Source organism: Mus pahari, chromosome 3, assembly GCF_900095145.1.
Source record: "Mus pahari chromosome 3, PAHARI_EIJ_v1.1, whole genome shotgun sequence".
Lineage (NCBI taxonomy): Eukaryota > Metazoa > Chordata > Mammalia > Rodentia > Muridae > Mus > Mus pahari.
Genome location: NC_034592.1, coordinates 17,478,439 through 17,491,350, shown reverse-complemented (window position 1 = coordinate 17,491,350; position 12,912 = coordinate 17,478,439). Strand labels below are relative to the sequence as shown.

Here is a 12,912-nt window from a genome sequence, read left to right as displayed (position 1 = left end):
TCCTGGGAAGTGCACAGCACAGAGGTCACCTCGGCCTTGTTTTGACAGAGAATTTGTCTACATTCTGCCCAGGTCCTGAAAATTGGGCTAAGGTTAAAGGTGTACACTGATTTGTTTGTGAGAGGAAGGTTCAAGGCAGCAGGGCTTCGGGCTGAGGATGGTTCTGGCTTTGCTCAGGTTTGTAGTGAGAAGGGCTGCCTGAAGCAGAGTGGGTGTGGAGACCTGCGGCTTGAGGAGGCGGGGATTTATGTAAGTACCACCTTGCCCAGCCCAAAGGCATATTTGTTTGGTTTGGTTTTGGTTCTTTTAGTTTTGCTTGTTTGTTTTCAAGACAGGGTTTCTCTGTGTAGCCCTGGCTGTCCTGGAATTCACTCTGTAGACCAGGCTGTCCCTTAACCTGATCCACCTGCCGCTGTCTCTGAGTGCTGGGATTAAAGGTGTGCGCCACCACCTGGCTCCAAAGGTTAACTTTTACCCTTAAGTGTGTGAAAGTCTTGCCTGCATGCATGTATGTGCAGTTATGAGTGCTGTGTGGCCCCAGAAGTGGAAATCAGATCCCCAAACCAAAGGGACAGATGGTTTTGGGTGCTGGGAACCAAACCTGGGTCCTCTACAAGAGCAGGGAGAGCACTTAACTGTTGAGCCATCTCTCTTCAGCCCAGCTCCACACTTTTGCTTTGTTTTATGGGTCTCTCAACATAGCCCTGTGTCCTAGAGCTCACTGTGTAGACCAGGCTAACCTCAAACTCACAGAGCTAGCTCACTGCTTCTTGACTAGCCGTGGTGTGAACAGCCTCTTCTTCATGCTGCACTCACCACCGCCACTGCCACAGCTCTGCAGTTAATCAGCGCCTCCCTCACTTGCTGGGTCACAACTCCGCCTAATGCCACGAGTCAAACTCTTCTAATGGTTGTTGCTGGGCGTTTTGGTCACACGGTGTGCTAATACACTGTGCCTACACCCTGTGGGAATCAATCTGTCATCTAAGCCGAGGCCTTGGGCCATGTTCAGACATGAACTTCTTCTTCCTAAGGCCTGGTGGCCATTCCAGACTCCAGCTGGTACTCTGAGCATCCTTTATGGATGTGAGACTGGGCTGAGAAGTGCAAATGGGAAAACTAGTGTGTCTGCACAGGGCAAACCTGCAACCCAGGTGGAGATGAGAAGAAGCTCCAGGTGAAGACAGAATTCAGGCCCTGAGACTGGCTTTGTCCATGTCACACGCCCTCTCTGTTCCTGTCACAGCCAGTCCCTTGCTCCACTCCCAATTTGCTTTATGCTACTGTGAAATCTATATACCACGAGCTCCCCCATGTTTCAGAGTCCTTGCCACCAAACAGGATTTTCCAGTGAATAACACATTCTCAATCTCGGGGTGATCAAATATATATCCTGCAACATTTTTTCTCTTAGATTGAATACCCTCTGGTCAAATGAGACCTCTTACTCCGTGTATCCAGCCCTGGCAATCACCGTTTCCCTTTTTTTTTTTTTTTCCAGTGACCTTGCTATCCCAAGAACCTCTGTGTTGGGATGAAATGCCCTTTTGGCACTGTTTTCTTAGCCTTTAGTTTTCAAGGTCCGTGTTTGTAGTGTAGTGTACCCAATTCATACACACACCTTGAGGCTGAGAGAAAAGCATCATTTGCTACCCTGGACCTGAGCACACAGTGCAGTTCTATAAGCAGCCCCACCCACCTGCAGAGACGTGGGTTAATAGAGCCTGTGGAGTCACCTGACACTGTGAGACGAGATGTGTACCCAGGGTGGGGAGGACACCTCTCCCATGCTTGCCGGTTCAGCTTCAAAACTAAAAGAACAGGGGCCAAGGACTGGAGATATGGCTCTGTGGTTAAGAGGTCCTGAGTTCAATTCCCAGTACCTACATAGCAGCTCACAACTGTCTGTAATTCCAGTTCCAGGGGATCTGACACCCTCACACAAACACACATGCCGGAAAAACACATCAATGCACATTAAAAAGAAAAAAATAGATCTGCCTGGCAGTGGTGGCGCATGCCTTTAATCCCAGCATTTGGGAGGCAGAGGCAGGCAGATTTCTGAGTTCGAGGCCAGCCTGGTCTATAGAGTGGGTTCCAGGACAGCCAGGGATACACAGAGAAACCCTGCCTTGAAAAAAAAAATAGATCCAAGGGTTATACTCAGGTACATGGAATCACCCACTTGTCACCCCCAACTAACTGATTTCAGTCCCTGTAACAGCCACCAGGCAGAACCTAAGGGCAGCACGTGGTGGCACTGTAAGCTGTTCCCACAGGAGGAGAAAGTCCCTTTACCCACAGGCAGCGTTCGCAGCTTCCTCTTCATCCCCAGCCAGCAAGGCTGTCTCAGTCTCCTCTACGGAACAGGGCATGATTCCTCAAGATCAACAGGGAATTCCCACAGGCAGGGCTGCCCTGCTGACTTTGTTATAAACAAGAGCCCGACAGTGCCACAAACCAGGCGTTTTCCACTTTCCTCTTGGCAGTCAGTGCTCCAGACAACTCAGAGGGCCAGGGTAGGGCCTACTCTGGGCATAGCATGGTGACAGCAGTTGGCAGCTCTAAGGTCTCCTGACTTTTGTGAATCGGGCACACAGTGTGAGGGAGTAGATGTGGAGGGTAATGTGTAACTCTTCCAGGGAGACTTCTTCTGTTTTCATTTCCATTTTGTTTTTCTTGAGACGGTTTCTCTGGGTAGCTCTCCCTGTCCTGGAACTCTCTGTAGCCCAGACTGGCCAAGCGCTGGGATTCATAGTTTGGGAGGCTTTAAGATTTATATCTGTGTGTGTCTGTGTGTCCATGAGTAATGTGTACATAGTTGCCAGTAGAGACCAATAGAGGTGTCAGATGCACAGGAGCTGGAGTTTCAGGACATAGGTGCCGGGAACCGAACTCGAGTACAAGAGCAATGCAAGCTATTTACCACTGAGTCATCTGTCCCACCCACTTAGGGAACGTATCTAGGCCAGACAAGAAGGGCAGCAACCTACCAAGCAAAGTTGCACCGGAGTCTAGCATGGTGAGCCAGGGAGCTCACTGAGGCTACTGACTGCTGGATCAGGGATCGCCACTCAGACCACACCAACACTGATCCAAGCTAAGCAAGGACAGTTTATTGAATGCTCACCTTAATACTGAGTATTCAGGACTGAAAAGGGGACTTAGAAGCCTAATTATGGCACTGCTCTGGTCTCAGGGTAGACTTTATTTATTTATTTTTTTAAGATTTATTTATTATATGTAAGTACACTGTAGCTGTCTTCAGACACTCCAGACGAGGGCGTCAGATTTTTACGGATGGTTATGAGCCACCATGTGGTTGCTGGGATTTGAACTCTGGACCTTTGGAAGAGCAGTCGGGTGCTCTTACCCACCGAGCCATCTCACCAGCCCAGACTTTATTTTTTTATTTCATTTATTATTATTATTATTTTATTTTATTTTATTTTGGTTTTTCGAGACAGGGTTTCTCTGTGTAGCCCTGGCTGTCCTGGAACTCACAAACCCGCCTGCCTCTGCCTCCCGAGTGCTGGAATTAAGGCGTGCGCCACCACCGCCCGGCTTCAGGGTAGACTTTTAAAAAAGATTTACTTATTTACTTTATCTATCTATCTATCTATCTATCTATCTATCTATCTATCTATCAAGTATATATACTGTATTCTGACTACATGTATGCCTGCAAGCCAGAAGAGGGCACCAGACCTTATTATAGATGGCTGTTAGCCACCATGTAGTTGCTGGGAATTGAATTCTGGAAGAGCAGACATTGCTCTTAACTTCTGGCCATCTCTCCAGCCCTCAGGGTAGACTTTTTATAGGAAAAACCGGGTTGAAAGCTTAAAAGGCAGGAGGGAGCAGCTGGCTTCCCAGGCAGAGCATTGCCAGCTATCCTCTAAGCTGAGTGAGGCAAGGGGCGGTGCGCAGGGCAGTTTCAGAACAGTGATAACAGTGCATGAGTATTATAACTTTTTGCTTAATAGTAGCATTCTTCAGTGTCAGCCAGAAACACCACAGTGAGCTCATACATAGGTGCAGGAAGGGCTGCCTGGTAGTCAGCTCTGAGTCAAGCTATTTTTAGACATAACTATTCATATTGACCTTTGATTTGATAGATCCTATGTAAAGCTTTGTGGAATCTCTTAAGATTAGCAAACCCTATACAGAACATTCAGAACAACACAGGGTACATGCTCAACATGTCCTTGAGCCAAGTCGCTTCTCTGTGTCAGTGACTGGCAGGCATGTTACAGCAACAGTATGGAATAGCTGGCAGGCACGGAAGAAAATGGCTACAGCTATTCCAGGGGCAGGGGGCGGCTCATACACTAACAGGATCATGAGCCATCACTTGCACTACAGGATGGCTGAGGCCCCTTCAGTTAACTTTCCACGTCCTGTAAAATGTATCACCTCTTTTTTTTTTTTAAGATTTATTTATTTATTATATGTAAGTACACTGTAGCTGACTTCAGACACTCCAGAAGAGGGCATCAGATCTTGTTACAGATGGTTGTGAGCCACCATATGGTTGCTGGGATTTGAACTCGGGACCTTTGGAAGAGCTGTGGGTGCTCTTACCCGCAGAGCCATCTCACCAGCCCAAATGTATCACCTCTTAAGATCACATCCCGGAAAAGCCATGTTTTTCCTCCTGGCCCCAGACTCCCAGGCTAATAACACTGGGACTCAAATATATTTACACATACCTAGGCCATGAGCTTCGACTGTTTCTCAATTAGATTAGAACTTAATATCCAATTCATTCCTAAGTTCTAATACATGGCTGGTTACCTCTGTTCAACTCCCATGCTTCTGATCTCTTCCGTGTCCCTGGGCTCCTCCTGGCCTTGCTCTATCCCAGAATTCAGTCTCCCTCCTGGATGTCCCACCTTCTATTTCCTGCCTAAGCTTATAGGCCAGCCAGTGTCTTATTGACAGGTGCTGCATCCATATAGTACAGAAGAGATTTTCTCTACCACTGAGATGTCAAAGCTTTAAAATTCAGACTCTTTTTTTAGAGAACTTGACCTAAGTTTGAACTCAGGTAGACTAACAGGCTGGCATCTAGCATTAGTTTCCAGTTGCTGGCCCAAGAGAACCTGAGCCTAGCTCCAGTCTCCAGGCTAATACCCAACAAGACCAGTGTCTCTAGGTTATTCCCTCAACAAACCTGTACCCCAGGTTACAATCCCACCCCTTGCCTAACGACAGTCAGCGCAGAGGGGACCAGAAGTTAAGTTCATGACTTACCCCAGCACCAGCCCATTATGTGAAAGGCCACAGCGGCTTTCCAAATAGATGCTTGCACACATATTCCCTGCTTGCTGCTTACTATATATAAAGTCTTGACCCGATAGACATTCGGGGCTCCCTCACCACCAAAACCATCCTGCGTGATGGTGGTGTGTTGGGGGGTTGGCGAGCTAGCTCCAATAGAATAAAGACCCTGCTGTGAGTTGCATCAGCTTGGCTCCTGTGTGTGTTTTGGGGGATCACTAAATTTCCCTGGCACAACAGCACTACTTGAGGCAGGACTACATGGGGTGGGTGAAGAGATGAGAGTGAGTGAGTGGCTGAACTCCTATTGCAGGTCTGATCACCCTTCATACTTCTGCCCTGGGATGTATATTCAATCTTGTGAGGGACTCTTGTGGGTGCCCACTGCTGCTTTGATTTCAAGAATGTCACCCCAAGTCATGCCTTGGAGGATAGCATCCCACTTCAGAGGATTATACCCCCCACACACACACACCCTGCCCCATTCCACGTCTGAGGAGTAGGTCAGAGAAGTCTTTACCCTTCGATACCAGGAATCTAAACAATATGAAACCAGTAACACTCATCTCCTTGTGTATTAAAGCAAAAGCCACTGGGTGGCGATAGAGCACACCTTTAATGCCAGCCCTTGGGAAGGGGAAGCCAGTGGATCTGTGTGAGTTTGAGGCCAACCTGGACTACAAACAGAGTTCCAGGGCACTCAGGGCTACACAAAACAAACAAACAAACAAACAAACAAAAAACATGTTTCAAAAAAGAAAGGAAGGAAAGAGGGAGGGAGGGAAGGGGAAGGGAGGGAGGGAAAGAAGAAAAGGAAAAGCCCCTAAGGTCAAAGGCAGGGCTGGAAAGTCTCATGCATGCTGTTGTGGGGAACTGAGGAGGGAGGCAGAGTCTGGGAAGGCAGGCGAGGACAGGGACCTAGCCCAAGGACTGCAGTGCTCAAGTTCACAACCTCACCGTCCTTCCTGGGAAGTAAGCTTAGGTTTGCGATTCTTTTAAGTTTTTATACAATTACCTTTAAAAATAGATAATAAAATGATTGATCCTTTCTTTGTAACTGAAAATTGCAGCCTGTCAGTAAGAGAGACTGGCTGCGAAAATACCCTGCTTGCTTATACCGCTCACACTTTGTTAACCTATAACGTTGCTTAGACACAAATGGATGTGGATTCTTGGGAATAATTTGTTTTTTTACTGTAACATGTAAAACATTTATTCATCTAAGGGTTTTGGGAACATGGTGCTTTTTTTTAAACAAATACTTACTGTAATCATCCAATTGACAAAAAATAGAATGTAATCCATTGTAATTTTTTATATTGCTTGTAGGATTTTGCTGGGAGATATAAGCTGTAAGGGGAAAAATAAAGTTGTTGGAGCCTTGCTTCATCCACAAGTGTGTGAGTGTGTGTGTGTGTGTGTGTGTGTGTGTGTGTGTGTTTCTCCCCTTTTTGCTGGCCCCAGAGAATTAAGTTTTGCTCCGTCAGAGAAAAGTCTGCGGAATGATTAATCACCAACCCCATGCCCCTCCTCAGTAAGCCTGACCTGTCGAAGCTGGCTTTGGCACATGTTGCCCTCTCTGAGCCTTGTGCACATTTGTCATAAGGGACAAAGGCCATTGCCATGAGATCAATGCCATGGGTTTCTAGTAAAGATTAAATGGCTGTCTCCGGACTGGTCAGTTTTGGGCCTGGGCGAGTACTGTAATTGCCTTTCCTGCAGAAGTGTATTCTCAAAACATCTTAAAGGGAGCTAGGTGCCAAGCTTATGCTTTAGAAAGATGAGGAAGTGCTGGGCTTGCTGGCCCAAGCTTTAATCCTAGCATGCAGGGGCTGAAGCAACTGAATCTCTGTGAGTGCAAGGTGAGCCGGGGCTACACGATGCATGATCAACTCAATAAACAAACAAATAAACAAATATGACAACCTAAAAGATCCTTTTTGGAAAATAAAGAAAAGCTGTTTAATCTGAATTTTAGAGAAGTCCAGTGCTGGTAACTGAGCATGGAGCAACTGTGACTCTACCCAGGCCTGAACAGACACCAAGACTGAAATTGTGTACTTCCTGACTTGGGTCCCTTTCCAAGTGCAGCAAAGGTGCACACCATCAAGTGCTCAGGAGGCTTCCTGCCTTGCCAGCTTCTTCTCACACTCACCACATCCAGGCCGAGTACCCAAAGCTCTGAGAAGCCCTGCAGCACAAGGGGACACTGTAAATCAGTGAAGTGCCTGCAACCCTAGCACATAGCCGTTGCGTGGGGAGCTAGATCCAGGCCACCCTGAGCTTCACAGGGAAGCCCTGCGTGTCTCCCAAAACTGAAAAGACCAAAGAAAACAGCAACAAAGCCATCCTAGCAGAACTTCCTGACCAGCAGGAGCAGAGGCTGCTTACCAGGGTGTCAACAGCAGTCCTTTCTGAGAGGAGGGCAAGAAAACTGTCCCCAAGTTTCAAAGCCTGAGACTGAAAGCCAGCTGACAGATGCCACTCCGCTGCCTGGTGAACTGCAGAGCATCGTCTGTCACTGCATGGGACAAAAGACAGGCTTCTGGCCTTGGCTCCTCCGGTGAAGCCGAGCAACCCCTACCCCTAGATGACCGCTCTCCAGCAGCATGTTGGCTGTCCTTGCTGAGGCTGCCCCAGCCATCTCTCCAGGGTCCTGACATCCCTCAACCCCATGGGTGCCTGACACTGGGAGACAGCAAGTGCTGCTCTCAGCAGGTCCATGTGGGACTCTGAGGTACCAGCCTCCAGTCGGCACTAATGAAAGTGCTGTCTGAGGCTGTAGATAGGGCAACAGAAACTACTGGGCATGATGCCTGCCCCACAGACCTTGGCTGTCACGAGGAGTCCCCCATGGCAAATTTTGCAGACCCTGTGGGGATCCAGAGAACTTACACCCAGACCAAAGGGGTCAGTGGAGGGTTCTAGAGGAGTAAGAGGGCACGGGTGAGTGTCCCCGGGGCAGGAACAGCGGTGAGAGAGATCCAGGCAGGAAGCAGAGGGCATGTTTCCTGGCAGGAGACGGAGGTGCCATTCAGAGAATGTTAGCCCTGGAGGAGAGAAGGGACAAGGGAGGAATATCAGGGAGGACCAGGCCATACAAGGACTTCCACTTAAAATCAGTGGCACACTCTCCAGAGTAAGCGAATGCTCAGTGAGACACTGCACAGGCAGCCATCTATTCATCACTTCACCCAGAGACGAGTGTAGATCCCACTGTAAACTTTGGAGGGACAGCAAAAGCAGCCTGAGTTGGGAGTGTGGCCCAGCCACGGGGAAAGCCAAAGTACTGCCAGGAGGTCACTGTGAATGGGGTGACACTTGCTGGGACCTGGATGGGTCTAAGAGGGATCTAGAACATGTCACACCTGGGGGTGGGGTCAGTTTGTGCCCGAGGTCAATACAAGAACACAGAAGCCAACATGGGTGTCCAGCAGTAAAGCACCCAGAGCCAGAAAGGTACAGAAACTGTCCAGGACACCTCTGCATTGTCTCCTCAGCCAGGATTCAGACACCTGGCTGAAGCTGTGCCACCACTTGGTCTCGGTTAAAGAGCCAGAACTGAGGCTGCAGGCTCGCCTACGCCTCCAGGATCCCACTTCCGGGAGTGTACCTCAGGCAACGCTGTCCATGCATCTGTGAGTACCTTCTCCTCTGGACTACCATGGGGCTTTTCTGTCCTAACAATGCTCCATCCTCAGCTTCTATTCCTGATGCCTGTCTCCTCTTAGACTTCAGTGCTGAGGAGGCCAGGGATGCATTTCCTAACATAGGTCCCAGTCCAAGGCCGGCCATTAAGGTAGGGCAGGCGAGTGAGCCCAGGGATGGAGAAGTGGTTAATTAGGCGTCAGGAACCCATATGTATCCCACCTAGGTTCCTCTGTGGTCCCTCCACAAAACCTGCAATCACTTTTGCTTCCTCCCTTGAAGCTCCTTCAAGCAGCAAGTCACAAACCCAGCCACCTGCCCGGATTCCTGACTCACAGGGCAATCCCAGAAGCCCCCACTCTCTACAAAGGCCACTGAAGTGTAAGGAAACTGCTCTATAGCAGGTGTCCTCAGCAGATGAAAACCACTGGGGAGGTGGCAGGTCACAAACATCTTGGTCTCCTGCCTTGTCCTCTAAGACCCTGGGAGACAAGTAGGTCCAGAGTCAACACCCAAAACCCAAACGAGCTGTGGAACTGGGAAGGCGACCTCAGTAACTCCTCACAACACTACCCTCCAGTCCTTGCTTCCCTTAACCTTCACCGAGTGTGTGGCCAGGTCACTTCCACTGTCCCGAGCCACAGAACATACTCTTTTTTTGTTTGTTTGTTTGGTTTTGGTTTTGTTTTTTTGAGACAGGGTTTCTCTGTGTAGCCCTGGCTGTCCTGGAACTCACTTTGTAGGCCAGGCTGGCCTTGAACTCAGAAATCCTCCTGCCTCTGCCTCCAGAGTGCTGGGATTAAAGGGCAGAACATAACTCTTATCCTCCGTCCCCAGCACAAGAAGAGGACCTCCTGTCCTTCCTCCCCCGCTGTCTGCTAGTCTGTGTGCTCCAGAGAGCAGAGCAGTCAGCAGGGTTGAAGGTATTGCTGCCACCTTTCCAAGGCAGAAGGTCTTTGAAACGTTCAGGTCCTCCGTTCTTTCCTTCGCAATTTAGTTTCCAATTTCATTGTCCCCTGGCTTCCCAAGCTGTGTTCCTTCAGCCTGGGCGCATCGTTGCTGACCTCCAGCTCTCCCAACCTCACCTCCCTAGATCTGTCACTCCTGCCCAATGCATGCATGCGATGGGCTAAACCAATCGGAGAGAGAATCGGTCTTTTCCAGCCTGAGATTCCAAAGACCAGGGAAAAGTCCGGCAGATCAGAAAGAGGGAGGGGTTCAAGGAAAGAGGTAGACACCGAATACTCGGGGAGCCCGGGTGGAACCTCTGGGAAGGTCCACGTGCGCGGAGGGGCGCGGATCTGCGGGGACCAGCGCGACAAGTGCGATCTGGGGACCGCGGCAGAAACTCGGGTGAGAGGCGCGCGCGGAGGTCGGGCGCGCGTGATTGGATTCAGGGAAGTGACAGCGCGTCCCTTTCCATGCTCGACCCACTCACCAAGGCCCGCCGTTCTCGGCCGCCACGCAGGCAGCCCTAGTCCTGGGTCTGGCTACTCACAGCCAGTCGCCCCGTGAGTCTTCGGCGCCTCGTTTTGTTTGTTTGTCTATCACCGTAACGCTTCTTAGGTCTCCGCCCCGGAAGTGATGTCACCGAGCACAAATGGAGGGGACCCTAGGCTGTCACCCAGTCTTTAAAGGGTACACAGAGCTTCGCACTGCTTCTGACAGTACTCTTGAGCTAAAGCTGCCTCTGGGCGGAAGTAGCCCATCTAGGACTCGGCCTCTTTAAAGGAACAGAGACTTCTGCAACCTTGGGAATACGTTTGGGGTCGCGGGCTCTTGGACCGAGCAGCGCAATTGTTCGCTGAAGCAGGTCAGTTCCTGGTCGCCGAGCGAGGTTTTATCTAGATCGTGTGTTGAACTTAGCTGGTTTGCGAGTGCTGTAGCTCTTTGATGCATGTTTTCCTGTTTGTGTGTGGTGTGTAGCTTCTCTGGAAGAAGGATCTGTCCCCTGAGAAAAACTTGCACCCGCGGTCTTGGCAGCTCGGCACTCAGCCACAGAACCAGTTAGGCTAGCTCTCTCTGCACCCACGTTCACTCTCCCAAGGTAGTCCTGGCCAAGAAGATGCGCTAACGGAGAATTGCCTGCAGAGCTAGCGCCAATAGTCTCTGTGGGTCCTTCTGGGTTCTGTCGGTTCCCGGGCTCCACGGCAATTGGATTCATGTACTAATGTGGGACAACTTCCAAGATAACTTATATAAAAAAAAATAATAATTTTTTAAAAATAATTAACGGGACAGAAAGAATAGCCTTCAGCCCTACTGCCGTTTGAGTGTTCGCATGCACCGCAACTTTTTGTAATGTCACATTATTAACTGGTTGCCGGGCAGCAGGAAACAGAGGTCCTGAGGAAATGAACTATGTACACGAATTATCTCTTAGAAAGAAAAGGATGAAATCGTCTCCTGAGTCAATGCCTAACTAAGTTCAGGTCTCCTCCTAGAGATCTTTTTCTTTTCTTTTTTTTTTTTTTAAAGATTTATTTATTTATTATATGTAAGTACACTATAGCTGTCTACAGACACTCCAGAAGAGGGAGTCAGATCTTGTTACAGATGGTTATGAGCCATCATGTGGTTGCTGGGATTTGAACTCTGGACCTTTGGAAGAGCAGTCGGGTGCTCTTACCAGCCCGAGGGAGCCATCTCACCAGCCCGAGACAGGGTTTCTCTGTTGAGTCCTGGCTGTCCTGGAACTCACTCTGTAGACCAGACTGGCCTCAAACTCAGAAATCCGCCTGCCTCTTCCTCTCAAGTGCTGGGATTAAAGGCATGCGTCACCATCCTCCTAGAGATCTTGTTGCTTCCCTTTAATAAAGGAGGCGCCAGGCTAGGGGAAACTGGGGGATTTAGTTAGTGTATCACAACCGGCATGGGAAGGAGCCAGAAAGTTGAGGACAGGGGGTTTTAGCCAGCTATGGTCAGATGTGCAAAACCCATGTTTTAGAACTACCAGGCGTGTCACAGACATGCCACATGACCTGCAGGAAAAATGGGGCTGACAAGAGGCTGAAGGATAGGGATAGGGTAGATGAAAGAGAACAGGGACAGAGCCTGGGTGGACTACAAGGCTCACAGTCCTCCATAGACCTGGAGCATCATCCATAAACAAATACGACCACAATGGTAGACACCAGGTGGCCCCAAGGCTGGGCTCACCGTTTTATACACATCAGTTCTGTTTACCAATGGGTGAGGCACGGAGTTTGGAAAGGTCTCCTCCCACCCGCAGGAGGGTTGTCTCTCCCTCTGCTTCCTGGGAGCCTTGGCACTGATGTGTGGGTCTCCTGTGTAGTCCACCTAGAAGGGAGCTCAGGGTCTCACAGCAGACAGGACACTGTTTCCACCCTATGTTTCTGTGAGAGCAACAGACAACCTGGCAGTCAATTCCTGTGTTGAAAACTTTTGCGTAGAACAAGGAACCAGACTGGGTGAAGTTAGAGGGGGAATTCTCCAAGATTGTGACAGAGAAGTGTGTAGAATGCCTGCCCAGCCTCCCTGAGGGTCCTAAGTGGCTGGCAAAGAGTACAATGTCAGAGCAGGGCTGGCTGGAGCCCTCCAGTCTAGTTCCTGTGACACCATTCTATATAGCTAAGCTTCAAATCCACCTACTCCTCAGTCTCCACTTTACCTCAAGACCTGACTCCCGATTGCTAATCCAGATGGGAAGACCAAATGTTCTCTATCGTGCCCACCTGCACAGACCTTGCAGTCCGTCTGTCCATCCACAGAGCATGAGTCCTAGTGGTGCAAATAAAGGCGTCACATGGCAGGACAAGAGGCTTTGTCTTCCTGCTTTGTTTTGTTTTGTTTATTGGCAGAGGTCTCAAATTGCCAAGGAACAGGAACACCTAGCTATTAAGAAAGAGCCTGGGCCGGGCAGTGGTGGCACATGCCTTTAATCCCAGCACTCAGGAGGCAGAGGCAGGCGGATTTCTGAGTTCGAGGCCAGCCTGATCTACAGAGTGAGTTCCAGGACAG

The 12,912-nt window shown here is 49.5% G+C and overlaps 1 protein-coding gene and 1 long non-coding RNA gene across 5 annotated transcripts in view; one reads left to right on the top strand and one right to left on the bottom strand.

The window, feature by feature from the left end:
* Window positions 1–6,393: 6,393 nt before the first annotated feature.
* Window positions 6,394–10,574, bottom strand: LOC115063623. Its single transcript, XR_003843475.1, has 4 exons — window positions 10,370–10,574; window positions 8,179–8,333; window positions 7,675–7,804; window positions 6,394–6,633 (listed from the first exon to the last, which is right to left on the bottom strand). It is a non-coding gene; the product is annotated as an uncharacterized LOC115063623 (long non-coding RNA).
* Kyat1 (kynurenine aminotransferase 1) overlaps window positions 8,716–12,912 on the top strand; it is a 25,016-nt gene continuing 20,819 nt past the window's right edge. Inside the window, exon 1 of one of the 4 annotated variants that reach the window (XM_029536575.1) lies at window positions 8,716–8,921. The gene's annotated coding sequence lies outside the window, so the exon portion shown is untranslated. Of the gene's footprint in view, window positions 8,922–10,161; window positions 10,745–12,912 lie in introns of those variants that run through there. The other 3 variants (XM_021193847.2, XM_021193848.2, XM_029536578.1) reach the window with 3 other exon arrangements.